This window comes from Salmo trutta, chromosome 6 (assembly GCF_901001165.1).
Source record: "Salmo trutta chromosome 6, fSalTru1.1, whole genome shotgun sequence".
NCBI lineage: Eukaryota > Metazoa > Chordata > Actinopteri > Salmoniformes > Salmonidae > Salmo > Salmo trutta.
Window position 1 is genome coordinate 49,400,165 of NC_042962.1, and position 12,790 is coordinate 49,412,954.

The 12,790-nt window shown below is 42.1% G+C and overlaps 1 protein-coding gene across 4 annotated transcripts in view; it reads left to right on the forward strand.

Moving 5' to 3' along the window:
• Positions 1-12,790, forward strand: part of LOC115196108 (beta-1,3-galactosyltransferase 1) — a 129,722-nt gene that overhangs the window by 71,575 nt on the left and 45,357 nt on the right. For 2 of the 4 annotated variants that reach the window (XM_029756681.1, XM_029756683.1), the window contains 2 exons: positions 271-336; positions 681-735. The gene's annotated coding sequence lies outside the window, so the exon portion shown is untranslated. Of the gene's footprint in view, positions 1-229; positions 337-680; positions 736-12,790 lie in introns of those variants that run through there. The other 2 variants (XM_029756684.1, XM_029756682.1) reach the window with 2 other exon arrangements.

Sequence of the window (12,790 nt, forward strand, 5' to 3'; positions counted from 1 at the left end):
GGCCAGGTCGATGAATACGACTTATGGTTAGTACAGCAACAGTTCTGCAGAATACTGATCAGATGTTGGCTCTCCGCTTCTACCATATCAACATGAATTTGGCTTAAATTCTATGCAGTTTGGATGAATGTTCTTTCTGTTTCTGTTCTTTCTTTGGCCACCTTGTTCATTGTTATGACTGCACAATGGAGGTAGAAAGGCTGTTCACAATATCAGGTTTTACTTGTAAGAAAAAAATATGCTTTTTAATTTACTTCTGTTGTCCTCCAGGAGTTGCTGAATCGCCTCTCTACGTCAGTTTGGTCCTCAATTCATACACCTTGGTTGGAGAGCGAGGTAGCAGCTGTGATCCCTTACCTTTGCACAGTATCACTGTAGTCGTAAAATATAAATACTATTGTTATAATAGATAAGGCAATGTGCAACTTCTAAGTGCATTTATTCTGTAGAGTATACAAATGTCTCGTATCTTCCCTGTGTTTCTTTCACTCTCTCTCCTATGACTCGTTATACTCTCTTTCTCTCTCTCATGATTCACCTCTCTTTATTTCGCTCACTCCCTTATCAAATATCCCTCATTCTTCCCTTCTCTCTCGCTCTCTCTCTCATTCTAACAACTCCCTTACTTTCTCCTCCTTTCTCATCACCACTCACCTTGCTGTCTTGTCTTCTGTTTGCAGAGATGGAGTGAAGAGGAAAGAGCCTATTGTTAAGGGCAGGAGCCAGCTGTGTGAGGTAAGGAATGACTCAGTGTTTTCTATTATCAAACTCTTTCTGGTGGTTTGGCCCCTCTGTCTCTCTGTCTAATCACATCATTCATAACTGATATAAAGAACCAACATTGTATTTGACTCCCTATGCTGCCTGTACTGTACTAAAACATCTCAGTATTTAGCAGCATACAGTATAATATTGCAACAGAAGGCCCCAGAATATATATGAAAACACACAGTACAGCACTGTTGTCAATCTACCAGTAATAACCTAGCTGGCTAACACCTTGACTGTTACAATGTTTCAAAGCTGCTTTTCAATCTACTTGGAGCAGCCTAGCTACTGTACCTAACACCTTGTCAATCTAACTGTAGCAGCCTAGCCAGCTAACACTTTGTCAATCTACCTGTAGCATCCTAGCTAGCTAACACCATGTCAATCTACCTGTAGCATCCTAGCTAGCTAACACCTTGTCAATCTAATTGTAGCAGTCTAGCTAGCTAACACCTTGTCAATCGAATTGTAGCATCCTAGCTAGCTAACACCTTGTCATTCTACCTGTAGCATCCTAGCTAGCTAACACCTTGTCAATCTACCTGTAGCATCCTAGATAGCTAACACCTTGTCAATCTAATTGTAACAGTCTAGCTAGCTAACACCTTGTCAATCTACCTGTAGCAGTCTAGCTAGCTAACACCTTGTCAATCTACCTGTAGCAGCCTACAGTAGCTAGCTAACACCTTGTCAATCTACCTGTAGCAGCCTACAGTAGCTAGCTAACACCTTGTCAATCTACCTGTAGCATCCTAGCTAGCTAACACATTGCCCTATAGTGTTACAGTATGGTTGATATGTAATGTGATTGGGAGGAAAAACTATATACAATCCTATGCTAAGCTACGAGACCATCAGCTTTTGTTTTAGTGAATCAGTGCTTGCATCCCAAATGCCACCCTATTCCCTATATAGTGCACTACTTTTGACGATGCCCCATAGTGCTGTGGTCAAAAGTAGTGCACTATATAGGAAATAGGGTGCCATTTGGAACAACGATAGTGTGTTGCAGGTAGAAAGGTCATTCATGTTCCATGCTGTAGAGTAAAGCTGAGAGGTATGTTGCAGGCTCCATCATTAGCGCTGGCTAACAACAGGGCAAGAGGCGCCTGCCTACCTACCTACTGCTCCAGCCCACTCACATAATTACAGCTGAACACCTTGGTGATACAAGGAGTGAATCATTCTGTCAATCTGCATGCGATTGACATTTCTACCTCTAAGTAGACTATTGTATGTCAATGAGGTCAGGGATAATTCCACCACCTCCACTGCTACCACTGCTACACGCTACTGCTGTACAGCTAACTGCTATACTACTTCAGTACTAATACGACTAACACTACTTATTATGATAATAATATGGGTAGAAATGATCAGAATTAGTGGTAATCATTCTACTTACACTGAACTATAATGTTTTACTGAAGACACCGAGTAAATCAGAAATGTACACAGCTTCAGCAACCGTTACTAGAGATCCATTTCTAACAGAGGAAGATGTGTAAAGTCCTACGTCTTTTTGTGAGACTGTGTTCAACTCGTCGCTTCACCCTGTGTTCTGTGAAAAGTGGGAGGCTGGGTTAGTCAAACCTGTCTCTGCTTTCGTAGATGCCCATGTTGTCTTAGCACAGTCTAATTACCAAAGGCAAACAGCACAGAGAACTTTCAAGAGCTGCCTGCCGCTTTACGTAAATGCAGATATGATTGGGAAGCGACAGCAGAAGAGTTCCTAGATACAGTGTGGCGAAGGCCGGTCATGAGTGAAAGCCAGGGGTGCAGTGATCCCAGAATGGGACATAAAAAAGGTCTGAAATCCAGTCAGTGATGCATAGCCTACGTCTGGGAGAGAGAAACCACCACGGCTAGTCCTAGCGGAAGTCATATCGAGTTCAACATGAAGATGTCAGACATTTAAAATAAATCCATTTGGCTCAATTTATCTAAGGCTTTCATTTATGATGTTGCTCAGAGCAAGACCCTTGTAAATATTCACACCCCTGCGCTAGGCTAATTGTCTGAAAAGCCAGAGGATCGGTGCGGGTTTTTACGCAAGGACGGGAAACTGTACAAAGACCGTGTTAGGCTACCTATGAATAATGCACACATCATTAGAGCAGGTTTTAGTAAAGTACCTGGTCTGACACAGATTCTAACACAGTCTATATTGTGAATAATGGGCGTGTGCGAGCTAAGAAAATGTGCCAGATAAACCCAATCTGTTGTGATTTGTTTGTGCGGTATAAATTAGATTCTCATTGGGTAGAACTAGAATGCAAAAACAAGCATTCTAGGTAGAACTAGAATGCACTAAATCAGTGCCTTGAAGTTGCAGATTTTTTGTTGACTTGCAACCGGACTCAGTGTGTAGCAATGCACTTAGCATAATTAAATCAAACATAAACTAATATTGACGTAAGCATCCTCTGAAATATCCAAATAGGATATTTCCTTGTCATTTCCCATGCAAATCATCCCAAATATGTTGAGTTTACACTACTGTATATATGTCAATTCAACTGAAGCAGTAAAGCACCGTATAGTGCTCTGCTAATATAGTGGTCTTTGGTGGGGATCTGACTCAATTCCTATAGACTCCATAATAATTTATCAATGACACCAGCAGGTGCTTCATCATGACTGCAGACCAATTTTTCCATCGTCCTCCCTATGAATACATTATGCTTCCAGCCCGTACATCTTCCTGGCCCGTCCTTGTGCGTGAACTGAGCAGAGTATTGCTTTATTAATCCCAACTTGGGAAATTGTTTTATCACAGCATTCATCATCCGTAACGTATAAGGACAGGACACAACCAAACAGAAAACATATCAAGACACATGAAGGCACCTGCACCTTAGCATCCGCAGATGAACAGTCGGATTCAAGTGCTGTTTTCCATCCCACTCTGGAGGAAAAACCTGCAAGAATACTGTTCACAATACGAAGACATCATAAAACAGTTAATCAACTCGTTAAAAAGCCTCATGTCTTTGGGTAAAAATGACCGTCTAAACCTCTCTGTGGGACTTCTGGACAGGCTGAACCTGCTACTGAAGCTGCTCCTGTGTTGCATGATCCATGATCAAGTGTGTTTTTGCTTGCAGCTTTTTTATGAACATGTCCTGCATTGATTGGGGATGCAGGCAATTGTTGCACTGGAATTCCTGATTATTTTGTCAAGCTTGTTTATGTCCTCCTTGGATAAATGATCTTTCCAGCACACAATGGCATAGCTTACTACATCCATCACGACACTGCTGTAGAACATGCAAAGCCTTTTGTCACGGACATTAAAAGAGCTAAGCTTCCTTATAAAGTACAGTCTGGATTGGGCATTTTTGTAGATGCTGTGGAAGTTCTCCTTCCATTTCAGTTTGTTGTCCACTATTACACCCAAGTGCTTGTAAAAGTCAACAATACCAATCTCTCACCATTAATAAAAATAGGATTAAAAACATATTTTTCCTCAAATCTACTACTAGCTCCTTCGCCTTCAGTACATTAATTGGCTTCACACCATTTCACAAAGGACATATTTGTATCCCTGTGATGAGCCTTGGGTGTGTGTCCAAAATGGCACCCTTTTCTCTATATAGTGCACACATTTTGACTTGGTCAAAGGTAGTGCACTATATAGGGAATAGGGTTCCATTTTAGATGCACCCCATGCTACTCCACAAGGTGCATTATATCTGGAATAGATATGCAATCTGTGTTTTTGGCAATCAGGGTTTCCGATTGTATTTTTGTTTAATTATTATAATTTGTTCCTTTATTTAAGCAGGGAGTCACCATTGAGACCAGGGTTTCTTTCACAAGGGAGCCCTTCATATGCACTATATATACAAAAGTATGTGGACACCCCTTCAAATGAGTGGATTCGGCTATTTCAGCCATACCATTGGACTCTGGATCAGTGGAAGCGCGTTCTCTGGAGTGATGAATCACGCTTCACCATCTAGCAGTCCGACGGACGAATCTGAGTTAGGCGGATGCCAGGAGAACGCTTTCTGCCCGAATGTATAGTGCCAAGTGTTTAGTGGAGGAGGAATAATGGTCTGGGGCTGTTTTTCATGGTTCGGGCTAGGCCCCTTAGTTCCAGTGAAGGGAAATATTAATGCTACAGCATACAATGACATTCTAGACAATTCTGTGCTTCCAAATTTGTGGAAACAGTTTGAGGAAGGCCCTTTCCTGTTTCAGCATGACCATGCCCCCATGCACAAAGCGAGGTCCACACAGAAACACCAGAACATCTAAATGTAATGTTTTTGTAGTTGGTTCCAGCAATGAGGTGCTAAAAGCAGACTTATCAAGTTCGCTCGACACCTGAGTAACCTCAAGAGTTAAGCAACCTTGTGAATCGGTTTGGTATCTCATGTTTATCTATTTTAACAGTGAAGTTAGGTAAATTGGAAGCTAGTGTAGTAGAGCTTTGTAAAAATTGCATCATATTCCCTATAGTGCACTACTTATTGGGAATCGGGTAAAGTAGTGCACTCTTTAGGGACATAGACGCAGTGATGGTCTATGGTGTGTAAACTCCATACAGTAAAGCAGTACAAGGCTTCCTGGGTGGTAAAGTAGCCAACTGCAGCCAATCTCCTGGGATTATTGGTGAGTGGATGCTGAGCTAATGGAGTTGTTGGACCCTACTCTGAAATGAACAGCCACTCTCCCACAGGGACCTATGCGTTTTTAATTAATTAGTCGATAGTCTCTAATCAATCAGACCTGAATTATAGAGGGAAATTAGAAGGATACACCCTAAATGCCGACCTCTGAGGAAAATCCATTCTGGCATGGATAGGGGGGGATGCTGTTTCGACTACAGATGTATAGGAAAGCTGTTTCCCTAACGTTAAGGATGCATCAGAGGAATGGCATTGAGAATCAATAGGAAATGCTAAATGACCGAAGAAAGTCTGACTCAACATATAGTGTTTGTATGTGACAATAAACATATTTGTATGTTTATCTTCTCTGAAAAATGAAGTCATGGAATTATCTTAATAAGGGTGGTTGTGGTGAATGTGGGTGATGCCATCCAACCTGCCATCCACACATTTCTGGGATGGAAAAGTGCCACTGAGTGGATTTCTCTAGTACCACATTCCTGATAAAGGTGCCCTTATAGTAGTGTCAGCACACAAGCAACCATCTGCTGCCTGCCACTCTAATGAAGTGCCAAAATGAACACATACACACACACACACACACACACACACACACACACACACACACACACACACACACACACACACACACACACACACACACACACACACACACACACACACACACACCAACTAAAAATGACCAATTAAACTATTGAGTGGTACTGGGTTACATGATTCTATTTTCCAGTCTATTTGTAGTTACTGTGGAGAGTACCAACAGCTAAGAACACTTTTAATCTCCTCAGATCAATGGAGCATGGCTGTAATTGGGATAACACAACATACCAGGGTGGAAACAGGCATTTGAGAAGATTACGCTGGTGTCAGATTAAATGACACAGTGCACAGGTTTCATTAGCCGTGCATCAAGCTCCTCTCTTCAATTCCAGGGGGTATAAACACACAAACTTACTGCTCCTGAGATAGAGGGGCAGGAATGTGGGGATGTGATATTCAGTCAAATTCGTTCTCGGGTTTATAGGGGAAACAAAACCAAAAAATAACTGATAATTGATTTGATTTGATATTGGATTAGATTCCTATAACCCTTTTCTAGGGGACTCAAAGTGCTGTGTACTGTAGATTACGCTGTATGCAATGGGAGAAATTCAAACTACCACTTCAGATGTGAAGGCTAGATTATGGAATCATAGCTCATAGGGTTAAAACCTGTCTCCGCTGTAGCTTGAACCCTTTTTATTGTAACCCACAAAAGCAATTGTAAAGTTGAGTTGAGCTTCAGAGTCCCAAGGGCTAAAACGGGTCAGCCGCAAAGAAAGGTTTGAAATCTTCAGCCTAGTCTGATTACACAGATCGAGGAAAATACATGTTTTCAGACACATAATGACATTTCACAAAAATAGTGTATAGCATTCACAACTGTAAATTATCTTCACCAGGCTTCGCTAATCTGAGAACGTTGTGTAGAGATTGTTTTGTAGTGTAAAGTGCCTGTACTCGATAGTTCAAGCACGTCCATCAGGTCGCTTCATACTGTATTGCCAAAGTGCTACATATTTGGCAATACAGTATGCTGGACCTATTAAAGGGAAATCAATAAGCAAATAAAAACAGGCTCGTTTTAAGATCCCATTTATAGGTTAACTTTGGTCCATGCTTATTGTTATTATTATTTCGTTTTTTTCCTCTTTTCACTTTTCTGTCCACTTCCCTGTTTTATGTTCACATAGTCATTATAACCACAAACTCCTAGTATCCTTTGCGTACTAAACAAGTGAGCACCCCTTTCACTAGACCGACCTTTGATGAGGTAAACTTCAGTAGATGAACAGACAAACGCCGCCTCAGTTATAGTACAGCACATAAAATACTATTCTGTAGTTCAATACATTTGTTTCATGTCCAGGTCAGGAGCAAGAACACAATAGACCGTTATTGTGATGCCCAGTGAAATGAACACAGGTTTCAAGATGGATTTTCGAAAACTCATTTATCATGTCCTTCCTTCCTGTTTGGTTGGTCCTCCCAATATGAGAGGGTAAATGTGGGGCATACCTTTATTCCCGACTTCCACGCAGAACCAATTTTTGTCTGTATATCAAGAACTGCTGCTTCGTCTTGGGTCAAAGACAACATTCATTTTAGCATTTGATTATTTTACTTGACAGTATTACGCCCAATAATCAGAGAATAGTATATATTCTTAATAGTTTGACCAGTGGGAGCCTGCTGTTTAGAGGGGCTGTTAACTTTTAAAGTGCTTTTCAATGGTCTTCAAGAGTTGATGTGAGCCGCAGTTAGTTTTATCAGAACAGATTTTGAGTGGGAGTATAGTTGGAGTGCTGTAAGGTGGCAGATCACTGTGTTTGGTGTGGGTTTATATTGAGGACTGTATGTTGGTGTGTACAGAATAGTATCTGTTGTAACAGTTAAGATTGCAAAGTGTCGTAAACTTTCCGGTAAACTTCCAGGATTTTTCCGGAAATTTTCCATGGGAAGCTAATCCCGGAATTTTGGGAATTTTGCTTAAATTCATAAAAAAAGTTAGCTTATTGTTGTTGGATTATTGTTGGATACACATAAGGCAATTCTAGGTCTTGTGGAATATTTTGGTTAAACTATCCCCAATTCAATGGAATTGCAACCCTCTGCATTCACAGTGCACTCTTCCATCACATGTGCAGTGCACTCTTCCATCACATGTACAGCTGATTCTCAAGATCTTGCATGCTAATGAGATGCTATTGAGCCCACACTACTACACTGTCAGAGCCAAGGACTACATGCTTTCTGGTAAGTTTTGATTACAATACTGGGTGGGGTGAATATATTTTATATGACATTATTTTTTGTTAACTAGTAAATAGTAGCCTACAGCAAAGTGTGTTTAAATCATTTCTAACTTGTTAACAATTTCTGCTAGTTAGTTTTTGCTACCATGTGGGTTTTAGCTACCATGTGAGTTTTAGCTTGCTTGAGCCTGCTAACTGAGGAGTGTTAATTCACCGGTTTCCATGCATGCTTCATTTTAAAACATTTATCTTACAAGGAGTTGTTTAATCTAACTGCTTAACTGTTTATCTGTACATGGAATTATATTTGTTCGTTTTTTATACTTTTTTTCCTAATCTTTACAGGAAAATGCCACGGGCACTATCTGATGTGTGGAGACATTTCACTGCAGCTAAGGTAGAAGGAAAAGCTGTGTACATTTGCAAATACTGTGCCAAATCATATGTGAAAATGCAACAAAGATGCAAAATCATCTGGCCAAGTGCATAAAGTTCCCTCAGCGCTCACAACAAGCAACCTCTGACAAAAGTCCCTCTGCTTCTATTCGAGGTGAAAATGATGAATCAGACACCTTATTGATAGCAAAAGCTCATGGTCCTCCTGGAATCAGAAGAAGAAGAAATGGCGATGAATGTCTTGCTCGAGCTATGTATGCAACCGGTTCACCTCTGATGCTCACAGGCAATGTTGATTGGAAGAGATATCTGAATGTTCTTCGCCCAGCATACACCCCTCCAACCAGACATGCTTTATCTACTCATTTGCTGGATGCAGAGTTCAACAGAGTTCAAGTGAAGGTCAAGCAAATCATAGAGAAAGCAGACTGTATTGCAATCATCTCTGATGGGTGGTCGAATGTTCGTGGGCAAGGAATAATTAACTACATAATTTCCACCCCCCAACCAGTATTCTACAAGAGCACAGACACAAGGGACAACAGACACACCGGTATCTACATTGCAGATGAGCTGAAGGCAGTCATCAATGACCTTGGACCACAGAAGGTATTTGCACTGGTGACAGACAATGCTGTGAACATGAAGGCTGCTTGGTCTAAAGTGGAGGAGTCCTACCCTCACATCACACCCATTGGCTGTGCTGCTCATGCATTGAATCAGCTCCTCATGGACACCATGGCACTGAAAACAATGGATACACTCTACAAGAGAGTCAAGGAAATGGTTAGGTATGTGAAGGGTCAACAAGTTATAGCAGAAATCTACCTCACCAAGCAAAGTGAGAAGAATAAGAGCACCACATTGAAGCTGCCCAGCCACACCCATTGGGTTGGTGTTGTCATCATGTTTGACAGTCTCCTGGAGGGGAAGGAGTCTCTCCAAGAAATTGCCTTATCACGGTCTGCCGATATGGACAGTCCCATCAAGAGGATCCTCCTGGATGATGTATTTTGGGAGAGAGTGGTAAGCAGCCAGAAACTCTTGAAACCTATAACAGTAGCCATTGCACGGATTGAGGGAGACAATGCCATCCTGTCTGATGTTCAGACTCTGCTTGCAGATGTAAGAGAATAAATCTGTACTGCCCTGCCCACTTCACTGTTGCTCCAAGCAGAGGAAACTGCAGTTCTGAAATACATCAAAAAGCGTGAAGACGTCTGCCTGAAGCGCATACACGCCGCAGCATACATGTTCGGCCCAAAGTACGCTGGCAAGAGCATCCTGTTTGGTGCAGAGATCAACAAGGCCTATGGTGTCATCACTACCGTGTCTCGCCACCTTGGCCTGGATGAGGGCAAGGTTCTTGGCAGTCTGGCGAAGTACACTTCCAAGCAAGGGCTTTGGGATGGAGATGTAATATGGCAGTCGTGCCAACATATCTCATCAGCCACCTGGTGGAAGGGACTTTGTGGATCTGGAGCTCTTTCCCCTGTTGCCTCCATCATCCTCCAAATCCCGCCAACATCAGCCGCCTCAGAGCGCAACTGGTCCTTGTTTGGGAACACACACAAAAGCACGCAACGGGCTGACCAATACAAGGGTTGAACAATTGGTGGCCATCCGGGCAAATTTTAGGCTTTTTGAGCCTGACAACGAGCCATCCTCAACAAGGTTGGAAAGTGACAGTGAAAATGAGGCCTCAGAGTCTGATGTTCAAGAGGTGGACATTGTGGAGGTCCAGGGAGAAGACATGGAAGCCTGAGAGGAAGACAACCAAAGCTTTAGTTTCTAGACTATAATTTTACAGATGTATGTTGAAAACGTTTTTGGGAGATGCGATGGATCATTGTGGATCAATCAATATTCCCTTTCTTTTGTTGTTCAGTGAAATCCTCCCATGTGAAGAGTCAACTCATTTAATTAAAGTTCAATTCGTAACTAAAATTATTTTATTTTTTTTCTATTGGAAGGATTTAAACATTTGCAATTATGTCTGCTTATGATAAGGTAAAATGTTTATGTTTCTGTCTCCATACGATATGGTAAATATATCCAATGCCAAAAACATCTACATTTCAATGGTATTAATATTAACTTGCATATATTTCCGTTAATTCCCATATATTCACGTTTTTTCCCATATATTCCCGTTAATTCCCATGGAAAGTTTCCACCTCTGAATATTCCCCAAAATGTGCAACCCTAGTAACATTATTTATAACTACAAATAACCTTGATTTTATACAATAATGTGATACAAGTGTGGGCTGTGCCATTGTGTGCATTTGTATATGCTTGTTTGCGAGTGTGAGTTTTTGTGTGTGTCGAGCAGAGAGAGGAGTTCAAAGTCTCAGCAAGGTCTAAGTTCCCCAGGGGCCCCTGGAGACAGAGGTGAACCATGAGTCCTAGTCTACCCAACATAGCAGAATACCTATAGCAGAATGCCAAACTCAAGGCTCTGGTTTCCCATGAGACATCCTTTGCTCTCACCTATCATCACAGGGGTCAGATTCAACATGACCTCCAGACATTCACAAGACAAGAGGGCTATTGTTTTCACTTCCTGGCTCTGCACTGACTTGGCTAACCTAGGCTCACAACACCGCCTGGCCCCACTCCAACCCCCCAGGCATCATGTGTGTCTGTGACAGGGACAATGGAGGACGGTGCAACCGCTTTACACGCCCACAGCTGACCTTTCACCCCCTTCTGTCATCACTTGCGTGACGCTCTGGCATGACCGTCTGGACACTTGATCGCTTGACCATCTGGTAATATGGCTGTATTTCACAGACTTTTACATGATGAATTCACGCGTGACACTCTGGCACGACTGCCTTAATACCGTTTGACCACTTCACCATTCGACCTTCTGAACGTCTTTCAGGATATGCTACATTATGTTTTCAAGGCTGCTGTGCTGGTCATTAGTCCTGCTGACCTCGCAGCATGTTAATTTATGACATCATGTCCTGGCCAGTGGTGAAGGGCATTATGAGAGGGATTACACCCAACACCCTGGCACTGCTCCTTTTCTGTTTCACATTAAAAATAAAGTACAGTGTGTGGTGGGGTGGGCTTAGGTGTGTGTGTGTATGCGATTATCAGTGTGTGTGCTGCTAGAGAGCGAGGATCGTCTTTCAGAGACACCTGAAAATGCGCAGTGCGGAGGGACTCCTGCCTTGAAGGCAGCGGTAATTGACTCCAGAGTCAACTCTGCCAAGAGAGGAGAAGAGGAGATGAGAGGAGGGATGAGGACATGGGAGGAGGGATGGGGACATGAGAGGAGTGGAGAGGAAAGAAGATGAGACGGGTCCAAGGGAGTCCGAATCTGTAGGGGAAAATCAGAGGTGCCCCACACAGTTGAAGTCGGAAGTCTACATACACTTAGGTTGGAGACATGAAAACTCGTTTTTCAACCACTCCACAAATTTCTTGTTAACAAACTATAGTTTTGGCAAGTCGGTTAGGACATCTACTTTGTGCATGACACAAGTCATTTTTCTAACAATTGTTTATATACAGATTATTTCACTTATAATTCACTGTATCACAATTCTAGTGGGTCAGAAGTTTACATACACTAAGTTGAGTGTGTCTTTAAACAGCTTGGAAAATTCCAGAAAATGATGTCATCGCTTTAGAAGCTTCTGATAGGCTAATTGACATCATTTGAGTCAGTTGGAGGTGTACCTGTGGATGTATTTCAAGGAATCCCTTCAAACTAAGTGCCTCTTTGCTTGACATCATGGGAAAATCAAAAGAAATCAGCCAAGACATCAGAGAAAAAAATAGTAGACTTCCACAAGTCTGGTTCATCCTTGGGAGCAATTTCCAAATGCCTGAAGGTACCACGTTCATCTGTACAAACAATAGTACGCAAGTATAAACACCATGGGACCACACAGCCATCATACCGCTCAGGAAGGAGACGTGTTCTGTCTCCTAGAGATGAATGTACTTTGGTGTGAAAAGTGCAACTCAATCCCAGAACAACAGCAAAGGATCCTGTGAAGATGCTGGAGGAAATAGGTACAAAAGTATCAATATCCACAGTAAAATGTGTCCTATATTGACATAAGCTGAAAGGCCGCTCAGCAAGGAAAAGCCACTGCTCCAAAACCGCCATAAAAAAGCCAGACTACGGTTTGCAACTGCACATGGGGACAAAGATCGTACTTTTTGGAG